This window comes from Lissotriton vulgaris, chromosome 10, assembly GCF_964263255.1.
Source record: "Lissotriton vulgaris chromosome 10, aLisVul1.2, whole genome shotgun sequence".
NCBI lineage: Eukaryota > Metazoa > Chordata > Amphibia > Caudata > Salamandridae > Lissotriton > Lissotriton vulgaris.
In genome coordinates, this window is record NC_141698.1 from 606,041,302 (window position 1) to 606,056,354 (window position 15,053).

Below are 15,053 nucleotides of genomic sequence, written 5' to 3' on the forward strand. Positions count from 1 at the left end.
GCTTTTGCTGGCTTAGTGTCTCTAACACTGATCAGCAGTGAGGAAAGTGCGCAAAGTGCATGTGCTCCTGCGTGAATTGTGTTATGGATTGGTGTTTCCATGATTGGCATAGTGCACTTTACTAGGGACTGACGAGTAAATCAAATGAGTGTACCAGGGCCTGTAAATCAAATGATGTTAGTGGGCTGCAGCACTGGATTGTGCCACCCACACAAGCAGCCTGTAAAGGTAACTCTGGCCGGCCATTGCAGAGCCTATGTGGAGTTTGGTACACTTGCTAAGTTGACATGGCTATCCCAACTTGCCAGGCCCTAACCTTCCCTTTTCTTACATGTCAGTCACCCCTAAGGTAGGTCCAAGGTACACCTGTGGGCAGGGTGAAGTGTATGTGAAAGGTAGGACATGCCCTGATGTGTGTGGCATGTCCTGATAGTGAAATACTGCCAATTTCGGGTTTCACTCTTGTAAGGCTATCTGGCCCATAGGAAAACATGGGAGTTCATTTATACCATATTATAAATATAACTTCCCATTGGGACCAGATAGAAAAATAAAGTTTAGTATGCCTGAACTCAGAATCTAAAGATGCATATTTTAGTAAAGGTGAATTTTACAATCTGTTTGAAAATACCACTTTTAGAAAGTAGGTATTTTCTTGCTTAGCCATCCCGTGTGCCTCTGCTAGGATGTGTATTGACTGTCTGGATTTGGAGTAACTGGAGCCATGCTCCTCCCCAGCCCATGAGAGTCTAGATGGGTTGGGGATGGGTTGAATAGGCCCGGTCTGCATTCAGAGTGGTGGGAGGAGCTTCCCCTTGCACCTGAATAGGCCCTGTCTGCCTTGGACAATGCTGTGTCTGCCTCCTGCTGGGAAGCTGGGCCAGAGAGGACCAAACTGGTTTTGACTAAGCACAGACACTCTGCCTGAGAGAACAAATGATTTTGGGCTATAAAAAGTGGGGCCCAAATCTCAAAACTTTAAAACTCGCTGGAATCAAGGAACCTGCCAAGACGAAGAGCTGGAAGAGCTGCCAGGAGAAGTACTGCCCTTTTGCTGTGTGGTTGCTTTGTTGGGTTGGCCTGCAGTTGCTGCTTCTGCCTTGGGCAGTGAAAGGACTGGAATGAACTTTCTTTACTTGTGCTGAGTATCTCAAAGGGCCTGAAATCAGAACAGGAGTCCAGCTAAAAGTCTCAGGGACTGCAAAGACTTCACCAACTTCTGGATACCGCTTCTGGAGCCGCTGTTTCAGTTGCCACAGAGAAGTGAACCGCAACCCACTCCGTCACTGACTCTGTGTCCTGACCGCACCTCAGACCACACCCTCCGCATCTTGCACCATAACCCTGGCCTCACCGATGACAGACACCGCCGAGCCGCTGCTTGCACCGTGACCTGTGGGCACCGCAGTCCGCATCGCCCTGCTTCACTTCTCTCCGACGAAGCTGTTGCTGCTGCTGACTCAACACCCATGACTGCATTGTGGTTGGCGGCACAACTCATAAAGTTTCATTGATACGAGCTGTTCCACGAAGGAAGTCGAGTGCTGAGGGGTCAGTGTCCGGCGGGAGCACCAACAAGCCTTGGCAACTGCAACCCACAAAGAAGGTCAAGGAAGGTTACGGTCTGGACTAGCAAAGTCCAGGAGACCCACCACAGCAAGGGGAGTCAGGGCAAGCATTTGGCAACCGGGGAAGCCAAAGGGGACTCATAGGCCGGAGGCACAGGAGTCACAAGAGGACCTTGAGCGATTTCACAAAATGACAGCTTGCAGAGCACTCCGTGCAAAGAGGCCGAAATTGTTTGTAGAAAGTGGTGCCAGAGGTTGGGGGACTATTTGTAGCCCAATGTACTTGTTCAGGAAACACCAACAAGCATATGCACTTGCAATAGTACACGGTGCACAGGGGTACGAGCATTACAGTCCCACAAGGGATTCCGACCTCAAATTCTATGCAAGGACAGCTCAGACCTCGAGGGATGTGGAACCCACCTCCTGTGTTGCTGGAGCCTTCAGAGGCCGCAGGAGCTCAGGTTCAGCAGACCTGGCAGTTGTGTTACGGTGCCTTTGAATACAGGAGAGTGACTCCTTCACCCCAAGGGAGATATCTTCGGTTGCCCTTGACGTTCCACAGGTCCTGCATGGAGCTTGTATGGTGCACGGGTACAGACAATGTTTCAGACTGCTGGATTTCGTTTGAGAAGGAGACAAAGTCGGGCCCAAAGTGCAGAGTGTCCAGGCGGTTGAAGTTCATTGATTTCTTGTTCAGAATCTTGGCCACATCGAATCTAGTGTCCTACAGCCAGGTAAGCCCTTTTGTACCCACAGGAAAGAGTTGGACAGATTCAGGGGACACTCCCAGGGGAGGGTCTGGACAGTGGGGAATTACTCCAATGTCCTTTGTCCAGTTTCGCACCGAGCAGGAACCAACGGCTCCCAGGACTGGTTTGAACTGGACTATGCATGAGGGGCACATTTGGTGTCCCTGTGCAGACCTTTGGTCGCTGGCAAGCGCACCCACCCACCCAGGCCCTAATACACTAAATCCTGCCTGGGACGTGGTCACACTTCCCTGTGACAGGATGCCTGTGTATTGTTCTGCCTTCCCCTGCTCGAGCATGGCTCAGCAGCAGGAGGGCAGAAATGTGTCTCTGGTCGGCAGCAACCATTTTGTGCTGCCCGGTACTAGAAGGCTGGTACCGGGAACACCACAGACCTCACAAAGCTTGTTTCTGAGGGGTGGAATCATACCCCCACACCGAGTTGGTCATCGCATGGTCACATAATGCCACTCGATATGTTGTAAATAAGTAATACACTGACAACCCGGGAGAATGGAGTCTGTAGGCTGCAGGGGTGTCCTGCTCATGCAGTGGCACCCATTCATTTAGACTCAAGCACCCTGCCTTCAGGATTGTCAAGGCCTGCTATAGGGAGACTTATAGGTTTACTATATCTCAGGGTCACTGTACTTACTAAGGATATATGTTTTAAGTGGTGCATGCACCAACTTACACAGGCTGCAATCGCAGGCCTGTAGTTCCATTTTGCATGACCTCTCATGGGTGGCATAATACAAGCTTCAGCCAATGAAAGGCCTCTATGGTACCCATGTACTCAGGGCATTGGTACCACATACTAGGGACTGACTTGTACTAGGGGTACCCCAGTATCCAACCTGGAGTGTACCTGACATAACAGTTTAGCAAGATCAAGGTCAGACTGGGGTCCTGATAAGGGAGACAGCAGATTTACTAGTCAAAAACAGTAGAACATTAAGCAAAAAGTGGGGGTAACCATAAGAAGCAGATCCTACTTTCCTACAACAGGCAAACAAGCAGTAGCACTAAATCCTGGAATGCAGGTAAGCTGCAGAGGTGGCTGAGAATAGCCACGCAACTCAGGGATTGAGAACCCTTGCTTTGTTGCCACTCCTAGCCAAGGAAATCTACACGGAACCAGGAAGAGGACCTGGTCCTTTAGACTGGCGTGCGATCAGCAACCAGCCCTTTTCTCCAGTGATGGAGCTCCTCAATATCGCTTGTACCCTGGTTGTTGCTGCAGCCTGCTCCATGTTGCCGCACTCCCTCCCCAATGGCCCTACTTTGCTCCCAGGCCAAGTATAGAGTCCAATAGACAGAAGTAGGGCGCTTAATCTTTGGAGGGAAGGTTCTGGGTTGTGTGTGTTTGCCGTGCGGCTTGCATCATCAAGAAGGCAGCTCCAGTGCTGCTTGTGGCGGCAAGGGCAGAAGGACCTTGCAGGAGTCGATATCTGGTTCCCCTTGTCAAATAGTAATGGTTGTACCTGCTGATTTCAATTTTGAAGCTGTCTGTAGTTATTCGGCACTCTGATGCATGCACTGCTTGAAGAGCTTGTCTGGGGGTATAGCTTCTTGTGCAGTCAATTTGAGACAACGCAAGGAACCTTGTGTTAGATTTGGACGTCTATGAAGTGCTGAACCGAGTGCATATGAATACTCTGGTAAATACTCTAGAACTTCTGTGAGGTGGTTGGCAGAGAAGTTGGTTCCCGGGCTTCAGGCCACGAGCTATTGGTTTCTAGTTCCCCTGATATCGGGCCATCAGCATAAATATAACCGTAAGTTGATCTCACAATCTAAGTGCCCTCAGCTCAAAGTTTCTCAGGATAGTGGTTGTCGAGAATTAAATGACAGAAGCATGGTGATAAGCAAATGGCCTCACGGCACTAACGGTCTGTTTTCTACTGAGTCTACAACCAATTGCCTCTTTATGGAAGGGGGAAAAATAATTCCAAGATCAATCAGTGTTCTAATCGTCGCCATCTCACCCTTACTGGTTATTGAAGTATCTGTTGTATTAGAAAAAAATGGCATTTGGCTCCGATTTTGAGGTAATCAACTGGGCAGATATACCCAATGACCCAACTCAAACAAATGGATTAAGTGTGCTATGCCAGTTAGTAAAACTAATTAGTGCAACTATTCGATGGAGCAGCCAGAAACAGCTAGTATAAATGTGCATACATCGACAGAAAGTGAGAAACTATCAGTCTTGACTTTGATTTTCTTAGCTCAGTAAACGCAGAGGGACATCGAGTCAGGCACCAAAACAGATCGTATGGACATAGAGATAGGAGTTCATTTGGTAACTCCCCTAATATAAATCCATTCCGGTCAGCTTCCCCTGAGGTCTATTCCAACAGGGCAACTAGCCACTCTTCCTGCTGTCCAGGTTTTTCCGTCCGAAATAATGCATAAAATGTGCACTGTTAGAACAATCAATTGTTTTTAGTGTACAGTAAACTCAATATGTGCAACCGCAAACTATGAACGAGCAATGCAATCAGGGGATTTCATTTTACCGAATATGCTTGACCTAAACCGGCCTGTATTGAATGCTCCAAGAAACAAAAACCAGCAAGGTGTTATTACTTTAAAGTCATTATGTAGGACATTTAATGCCTCTGTTAATAGGGATGAGATCCGGCCTGTTCCACCCAATGATTTGTCCATTAAAAGAAGCATTGAAGTCATTACTCTATTTTAATGTTACCTCAAACCTTGATCAGCCCCAGTGCTAAATGTGATGTAGCTCTGCAGACAGTCAATACATCAAATGAGGTAGATGGCGTTTCAACAGGGGTTAGTAATGACATAGAGGGGCTAGCAACTGACCCACTTCAGTTTTTTTCTTGACGAACACACAGCACAAAGCAATAAATTACGCTCTAGAACTGGGAAGGGCAAAAAGAAGCCATTAGGACATATGTGACTTAGTCCTCTCTTGGCTTCTGTTTAGTTTGATAACATCAAAGATGTAGCCCTCGACCCTGAGTTTGCTACCAATGAGGAGGCGACAAAGGCACAGAAGGGCAAGAAGGAGAACCTCCTGTCTTTCTTTAAGGAGATTGTTTTCAGACAAGGGCAAATCAATATCAAGCTTGGGCTCATCGATTTTTTTAATGTAAGAAGCCACCAGTTGGGCATCAGATCAGGGAATTAATAGCAAACAACTTATAGTTAATGATCCCCCAGTGGCTGTTCCAGACGACCCTAACCTTTAAACAAAACCAAGCACAATGGTTGACAGAAAAAGACTGCGGGACATATCTTAAGGACACATCACAGAGTTATCAGCATTTTATCACGACTTTGGTGATATGGGCTGTTGGCACCAGCTTGTGAATGGGGTGATAAATTTATCTCAGCCAGTTTACCTGCGATAGTTGCCGGGGTCATCTGTGGTGATGTTTTTTGCGGCTGCTAATGAGATGCATAGTGGGCGTTCCCATGCAAAAAGCAGCGACAACACCAAATCATAACATTCTCAACGATCAACCAGATCGGCGATAAAACACGCAATAAGGCGCTTTAGCAGCAGGAATTTGTGATCTTAACACCTGCTCTCACCTGGTGTAAAGTCGGACTACAACCTGCACCAGAAAAGGGAACCCAGCCCAGAGCCACACCTGAATAACAACAGATGCCATGGAGCAAACGATCATGCAGCTCGGACACCCAAGAGGACCACAACACCCACCGCCACCACACCCAGGACTACACCCCAACCTCCCCCGGACCAAGAGATTGTACGATGTCAGGCAAATGATTTGGTTCATGATTTCGTGTTGATGTACAATTACAACAAATAACATACTTTTGAGTACAGAAAAAGCAGATTCATCCATTCCCCATTGAAAGTCCAAACAAAATGTCACAATCAAATTTGTCTCCAAACAACTATTTGGAAGAGTCATGGCGGGTCATCCCTAGACAATCTGTAAGTGACATCCTGCAAGACCATATCCAAGATAATAAGGTGTGTCAGGCACTCATCAAAGGACAGAGAGAAAGAAAGAAGGAAAGAGAGAGACTGAACAAGGAGCGCAAGGCCAATTAGGCCCTTGTGTCATACATGCCAACTGTCGTGTGTGTTTCGCAATTGATGTGGCCTTCGCGCTGACTTGATGCCAGGCTTTAGATTTAGGGTGCACCAAAGTTCCGAAATGCGAGCAGTAGTCAGACTAAAATTAGGTATGAAAGCTCCATTGTCTCAATACACAAGGCGGAAGGACAGCCGAAACTCCGACCTTGGGCTTCAATGCTGCCGGCACCCCCTGAGTGAGATACCATACCAGCCTCTGACAACTGCCCACACCAAGAACAGCGCGAATGAAAGACCAACATGTCCACACCCCACACACACTTGTCCCTGCTCAAGGTACACCTGCATTGGACGCCCTTGACACATTGGCAAAAAACAACCTATACGTCCAAATGTTGCACACACATATGACTCATTGCTCCGAGCAGTGGCATATCGCCCACAGAACTGCCGCCGGTCTGAGGAATGCTGGTGCTACGAGACTAACAAACACAATGGCAGCCAATCCTGGGCAAGTGCAGCATTCGTGCACAGTACAGTTCCATGTGACAGGCATTGCGAATCAGTTACCAACAGATTGCCATTGGCACTGATCCCGTCTGTGTTGTGCAAGTTTCCGGCTTGCGTACGTCACATGCGTCCAGCCCTGGTTCCGCTGTCTAACATGCACATTCGAGTGGCCCATGAAGGTCTGCATATCCAACACAACAGTAGCTGAACTGGATTATGACTGGTGTGTGCGCCTCCTGTTGGCCCACGAACAGGAGTGAAACCCGGATACCCGGACATGGGATGCCTTGATATGTTGTGTCTGTGCCGGCATCAGTGGATGGGAGATTGCACAAGTCATCGTGTGCAGTGACCACATTGAGGCGCTCCCCTATTGTGCTCCGTCCACGCAGTTTCACCAGTCCGCAACACAGCCCATCTGTCCGGGCCCAGCTAATGGATTGGCTCTCCCTCGTGTTAGTTGAACTCGAGAACGACGTACTTCTGGAACTGATTGTCCATGAATCTGTGCTGGTATTTATGGATGAGTAACTACGTTCCTGCAGCCACAACGGACTGACGCCCAGAGCACAAGTCCCAACACCTTATTGCATCTTTAGGAATGGACACATATCCCACCACAACAGTGGACATGTATGCATTCGCCAAGACTCACAACACGCGTAGGTGCACGCACATGCATTCTAACACACCTGTGCAAGGTGATGCAGTCCCATGGGCGGAGCTGGGCAGCGTCGTTTAGCAACGTTCCGAAATCTGACATACTGCTAGAGGGAGAGTACACACATGGCAATGTCGTACGACATGTGACCTTGGCGGACCCTTTCACCTGTTCACTGTCAGCAGAGCACAGTCTGGTGGTACAGCACTATGTTGATCCCCTGGGCTGTGGGTCGTGTCCCCTGACACCGGGCACTGAGCAGACGCAAGGTGGGCTGAGACCGTTGCCATCCGTAATGATTGTGTTCATTTTTGCATCCCTATTTCTTTCACCTTGACATGTTCCCATGCTGCGTGTAAGTGTCTTAAGGATTTCTCTGCATGTTGTGGCCCTTGCCTTGCCCGTACTGACACGCACATGCTAATAAAGTCTACGCAACTTCACCAGTGTACAACTGTGATGAGTGTCGATTAGTATGACAAATCGTGTCCCTCCCTGTGTACGGTCAATGCACATTGCTGCATGTACAATGGGTGAAAATTGCAAAAAACACAGTTGATGGACAGAATGTAGAACAATGTCATACATTCACCCCAGTACAAGGATCTGGGCCTAAATCCATCGTTTTTTTGCACTCCACACCACCCTGGGTTAGACACTGGCTATATGCAAATCAGCTCTGACCCTGTGCCTCATGGGAACAGTCCAGTCGGAACTACCAAGCCATGTCTTTCCCAGACCGGAATCAAGCATCCAAGGACCGGTTTCTGGCTATCAGCCTTCATCAGCCTGGATAGCTTGACTCCAGTGGTGTGGAGAGCCTGGGACTCGCGTCTGAGTATACCCAGCACACTCGGGGTGAAAATTGCAAAAAACACAGTTGATGGACAGAATGTAGAACAATGTCATACATTCACCCCAGTACAAGGGCCTGGGCCTAAATCCATTGTTTTTTTGCACTCCACACCACCCTGGGTTAGACACTGGCTATATGCAAATCAGCTTTGACCCTGTGCCTCATGGGAACAGTCCAGTCCGAACTACCAAGCCATGTCTTTCCCAGACCGGAATCAAGCATCCAAGGACCGGTTTCTGGCTATCAGCCTTCATCAGCCTGGATAGCTTGACTCCAGTGGTGTGGAGAGCCTGGGACTCACGTCTGAGTATACCCAGCACACTCGGGGTGAAAATTGCAAAAAACACAGTTGATGGACAGAATGTAGAACAATGTCATACATTCACCCCAGTACAAGGATCTGGGCCTAAATCCATCGTTATTTTGCACTCCACACCACCCTGGGTTAGACACTGGCTATAAGCAAATCAGCTCTGACCCTGTGCCTCATGGGAACAGTCCAGTCCGAACTACCAAGCCATGTCTTTCCCAGACCGGAATCAACCATCCAAGGACCGGTTTCTGGCTATCAGCCTTCATCAGCCTGGATAGCTTGACTCCAGTGGTGTGGAGAGCCTGGGACTCACGTCTGAGTATACCCAGCACACTCGGGGTGAAAATTGCAAAAAACACAGTTGACGGACAGAATGTAGAACAATGTCATACATTCACCCCAGTACAAGGATCTGGGCCTAAATCCATCGTTATTTTGCACTCCACACCACCCTGGGTTAGACACTGGCTATATGCAAATCAGCTCTGACCCTGTGCCTCATGGGAACAGTCCAGTCTTAATTACCAAGCCATGTCTTTCCCAGACCGGAATCCAGCATCCAAGGACCGGTTTCTGGCTATCAGCCTTCATCAGGCTGGATAGCTTGACTCCAGTGGTGTGGAGAGCCTGGGACTCACGTCTGAGTATACCCAGCACACTCGGGGTGAAAATTGCAAAAAACACAGTTGATAGACAGAATGTAGAACAATGTCATACATTCACCCCAGTACAAGGATCTGGGCCTAAATCCATCGTTTTTTTGCACTCCACACCACCCTGGGTTAGACACTGGCTATATGCAAATCAGCTCTGACCCTGTGCCTCATGGGAACAGTCCAGTCCGAACTACCAAGCCATGTCTTTCCCAGACTGGAATCAAGCATCCAAGGACCGGTTTCTGGCTATCAGCCTTCATCAGCCTGGATAGCTTGACTCCAGTGGTGTGGAGAGCCTGGGACTCACGTCTGAGTATACCCAGCACACTCGGGGTGAAAATTGCAAAAAACACAGTTGATGGGCAGAATGTAGAACAATGTCATACATTCACCCCAGTACAAGGATCTGGGCCTAAATCCATCGTTTTTTTGCACTCCACACCACCCTGGGTTAGACACTGGCTATATGCAAATCAGCTCTGACCCTGTGCCTCATGGGAACAGTCCAGTCCGAACTACCAAGCCATGTCTTTCCCAGACCGGAATCAAGCATCCAAGGACCGGTTTCTGGCTATCAGCCTTCATCAGCCTGGATAGCTTGACTCCAGTGGTGTGGAGAGCATGGGACTCACGTCTGAGTATACCCAGCACACTCGGGGTGAAAATTGCAAAAAACACAGTTGATGGACAGAATGAAGAACAATGTCTTACATTCACCCCAGTACAAGGATCTGGACCTAAATCTATCGTTTTTTTGCACTCCACACCACCCTGGGTTAGGCACTGGCTATATGCAAATCAGCTCTGACCCTGTGCCTCATGGGAACAGTCCAGTCCGAACTACCAAGCCATGTCTTTCCCAGACCGGAATCAAGCATCCAAGGACCGGTTTCTGGCTATCAGCCTGCATCAGCCTGGATAGCTTGACTCCAGTGGTGTGGAGAGCCTGGGACTCACGTCTGAGTATACCCAGCACACTCGGGGTGAAAATTGCAAAAAACACAGTTGATGGACAGAATGTAGAACAATGTCATACATTCACCCCAGTACAAGGATCTGGGCCTAAATCCATCGTTTTTTTGCACTCCACACCACCCTGGGTTAGACACTGGCTATATGCAAATCAGCTCTGACCCTGTGCCTCATGGGAACAGTCCAGTCCGAACTACCAAGCCATGTCTTTCCCAGACCGGAATCAAGCATCCAAGGACCGGTCTCTGGCTATTAGCCTTCATCAGCCTGGATAGCTTGACTCCAGTGGTGTGGAGAGCCTGGGACTCACGTCTGAGTATACCCAGCACACTCGGGGTGAAAATTGCAAAAAACACAGTTGATGGACAGAATGTAGAACAATGTCGAACAATGTTTTTGCATGTACAATGGGGGCGCCTGTGCCCCAGAGTCCCTATTGGCAGCTCCACCACTGTGACCCAGACATTGTGGTTGAGGTAGTTGCCGGTAGACCTGTCCAACTTCTTGCCATGTAGATCAATGTGATCCATCAAAACAGGCTGTGTCCACACACAACATCTCTTCGCATGACCTACTCACACACATCTGTTGCCACTTGTGATGGGGGACACTACTTCACGACTGCTAACGAATTTGACATTTCTACACACAGCCATAATTAATACATGGACGTGGGGCTACGTTGGGGGGTGTGCGAGATTGTGAAGGTGTGAACTAGCTGTGGTCTCATTACACATAAACAACAGTCATCTAATTGGCCATGTGATTCTGTGGGGTGTCGGAGCAGGAGCAGTACATGGCCATGCCAGGCCCATATTACATGGTTGCCCAGTGGTGTGCCAACCAGAGTCCTTGGGGGAATGAACAGGTAATTGGAAGAGGAAGAGTTCAGTCTGCAGCCGGATTGCTGTGTCATTAGTAACCACAGCAGATATGGCAGTCCATGTCGGGGTCCGGGGTCCAGGTAAATGTCGCAGAGTCGTTCGGGGACAGTGGGAGATGTTTTTCCAGGGCATGAACTAGGCATGGACAGGCCATATGGTGGGGATGGATGCTTCTACCTGCTTCTACCTGCTTCCTCACACAGTCATTACCATCCACATATTACTCCTCTGATACGTCTTCGGTGTCCGGTGTCCGGTGTGTGTGGTGGTGTTTTTATATTTTTTATTTTATTAGATGTTTTTATTGAAATTCTGTATTACATTGCATCAAGTATGCCAGTGAGCGGAGATCATTTCAACATGAAAGTACATTGATCCATGGCAAGTGTCTATGTAAAGAGCAGTGGGAAGATACAACATCAAGGGAAGGAAATGAACTCTTACATATGTTTTCTGTGCACATTTTCCGCAGCCATCCACTGTGGAAATATCCCATGCCCACCTTCTGATGTCATGTTAGGGAGTATTTGGGTTGTGGGTTAAGTATGTCCGAGTTACTTTAAGGACTAGGGGCTAGATGTAGGTAATTCCCATTTACAGACTCTTAAATACCGAATTTTACCGATTCGGTATTTAAGAGTCTGTAAATGGGAAGGGGGCAGATGTAGGTATTTTTAAAATCTGAATTGCCGAATCTGTAAAATTCGGTATTTACCGATTCTGTAAATACAGAATCGGTATTTCCCATTAATTCCTATGGGCTTTGAAGCCCATAGGAATCAATGGAAAATACCGATTCTGTATTTACAGAATCGGTAAATACCGACTCCTGCAAGGGTGCAGGGGTTGTCACTTTGACACCCTCTAGCACCCCAAGTACAGGCTCGTGTGCAATGTGGCACACATACATGCCCTAAGGGCATGTCTGTGTGTCACATTGCACAGGTGTGCATGCACACCTGAATTCGGTATTTTACCACACAATAGGATTGTGTGGTAAAATACCGACTCTTAAGGGCCTGTGGCACTGTAAACTGTGCCACCTACATTTGTAATTACAGAATCAATTTACCGATTCGGTAATTTTACCGAATCGGTAATTTTACCGAATCGGTGAATATACTGATTCTGTATTTTCAAGCCCCCTACATCTGAAAACCCTAATTATAGGGCTCCTACATCTGGCCCCTAGTGTGAAGCCTCTGCGTCTCCTTGTGGTTCCCCTCACCTGGCATTGGATGTGTGCGTTCTTGTTAACTGTGCATCGGAATCGGAACCCCCGGTGTAGGGAAGAACTTTTAAACCATGGGGGGATGAACTGGGGGATTGTACTGCAAAAGATTTCAGTAAGAAAGGGCTGTATTCTAGGTATGTTCTATGGAATTCGGTGGGACAGTTTGGAGGGAAAGCGCGGAATGTGTGCTCTATGTATCTCTTGGGGGAGGTGGGGGGTACTACCATTGTGGTAATCATCCTAGGTGCTAGAAGATAATTGTGTGTTACCTTCCACATGCCTCTGGGGGGGCTCTGATGGGGACTGTGGCTGGGAGGTTGGCGAGGAGGGTGGCTGCGTTGTCTCATGGGCAAATTGGGGCATCAGTTGTGCCCATTCTATGGATATTGGATGTTTTCGTATGCCTCTTACCTCTTCATCCCGCAGTACTTTCTCCTCTGCTGCACCCCATTTCTTCATTGCCCCTATCCAGGCAGCCTCGGGGGGTCCTCTCGGGGCGCGCCATTGCATGGCTATCCCTCTCTTAGCCAGGAGAATAGCTAGTGAAACGAATCAGTACTGTACCTTCTCGGTTTTCCGTTTGCGGAACATACTGAGGGCACTGGCTTCCCAAGAGGGCAGGGTCAGATTATTTGTGATCTCTTGGAGTGTGTGGTGTACTCGGCTCCAGTATTGATGGACAACTGGGCAATCCCAAAACATGTGTTTAAAGTCAGCTTCGGGGGCCTGACATCGTGGGCAGGCGAAGTGTGTGTCAGGGTAGAAGCGTTGGAGACGCTGTAGGGTGAGGTATGCTCTATGGAGTATATTGAATTGAATGTTCCTGAAGCGTGCATTTCTGGAAACTTTCTTGCGGTATTCTAAGGCTCTTTCCCACTCTTTGTAGTTGAATACCCGGCCCACTTCGTCCTCCTATGTTTGTCGTAATGCGTCCACTGGACAGAGAATGAGCTCTTGGACTGCTTTGTATAGCCAGGTAACCAAGGGCCAGATGTAGATGGCCAAATACCGGTCGGTAAAGCCGAAATTCAGTACATTTCGGCTTTACCGACCGGTATTTAGCCCTGTGCGATGTACGTATTACCGAATGCCATCGGTAATAACGAATCGGTAAATCCAAGGGAAACAGTTACCGATCGGTGAACACCGAAACAAACAATACCGAATCGATAAATAATATCGGTAAAAAATCAGAAATGCGATGTAGCAAAATTCGGTAATATCGAATTTGACCAAAATTGGTATTAACGAATCGTTATTTACCATTGATCCAGAGCAGGTGGTAATCAGGTGCAGTGCATAAAAATAGCCCCAAAATGCAACCGTGTGAACACAATGGCGGCCCTCTACGTCATAGCAAGGCGGCTACGTCTGAGCGCAGCAGGAGTGAGGTTTTGGAGACGGGAAGAGCATTTGTACAGACTGCCTGTCACACTGTTCCAATTGACTGAGCCAGAAATCCATGACAGGTACAGGCTACACCCACACACCATCCTTGACCTGATACGGGACTTGAAACCATATCTTGAGCATCAGACACGAAGGGCGCACGCAATACCCACCCATGTACAGGTGCTCTGTTGCCTGCACCTCCTGGCATCAGGCAGTTACCAGGGTGTGATAGCCGCAGTAGGTGGTGTGTCAAAGAGCTGCCTATCCCGTTTTTTCAACACCTTCCTGGACGCCATGATGGACATCATTTATCATTACATAACCTTCCCCATTACACAGGCGGAGCTGCAGAAGACCAAGCTGGATTTCTACCAAAAGGCACAGTTCCCACACGTAATAGGCTGCTTCGATGGGACCCACATACCAATCTGCCCGCCAGCAGCAACAGAATACATTTACTGCAACTGCAAATCCACTCACTCCATAAATGTGCAGGTGATGTGTGATGCAAACTTCATCATCACTGACATTGTGGCCAAATTCCCAGGGAGTACCCACGACTCCTACATATTCAGGAACAGTGGGATCTATACACGTCTGGCTGCTGGTGAATTTGGAGAAGGATACCTACTAGGTAAATCAATGTCGCACACTGTGATGTATACCTTGGATTAACCTATTGGGGACACGAATTAATGGCACTTTCTATGAAGTGCCATTAATTCGTGAAGTAGTGTGGCTCACTGGTTAGAGGCGGCAGACCCGAGAGCAGAGGACGGCCCGGGACCAGGGTTCGATTCCCGGCGCGGCAGGTTTCTGGACCAAGGTCATCGGACTCGATAATTCTCTCGCCTCGGTGCCCACTCTGATCAGCGATCACACTCGGCAACTCTGGGCATTAGCTTGCCTCATCTTCACTAACGGCCCCACCAGACCGCCGGGGATGCCTGGTCTCACCCTGGAGATACCCATTAAGGGACCATCTCTCAGGGAAGCCAGGAAGGGATTCGCAGCGGTCGAAGCGCCTTGGGACCCTACGGGTAAGTAGTGCGCTATATAAATGCCAATACATTTACATTTACATTTACATTACATTTAGGTGACAGCGCATATGCCCTCTGGTTTTTCCTACTCACCCCATATCTCAACCCATCCACCCCAAGGGAGAGGAGATACAATGTGGCACATAAGAGCACACGCAACGTGGTGG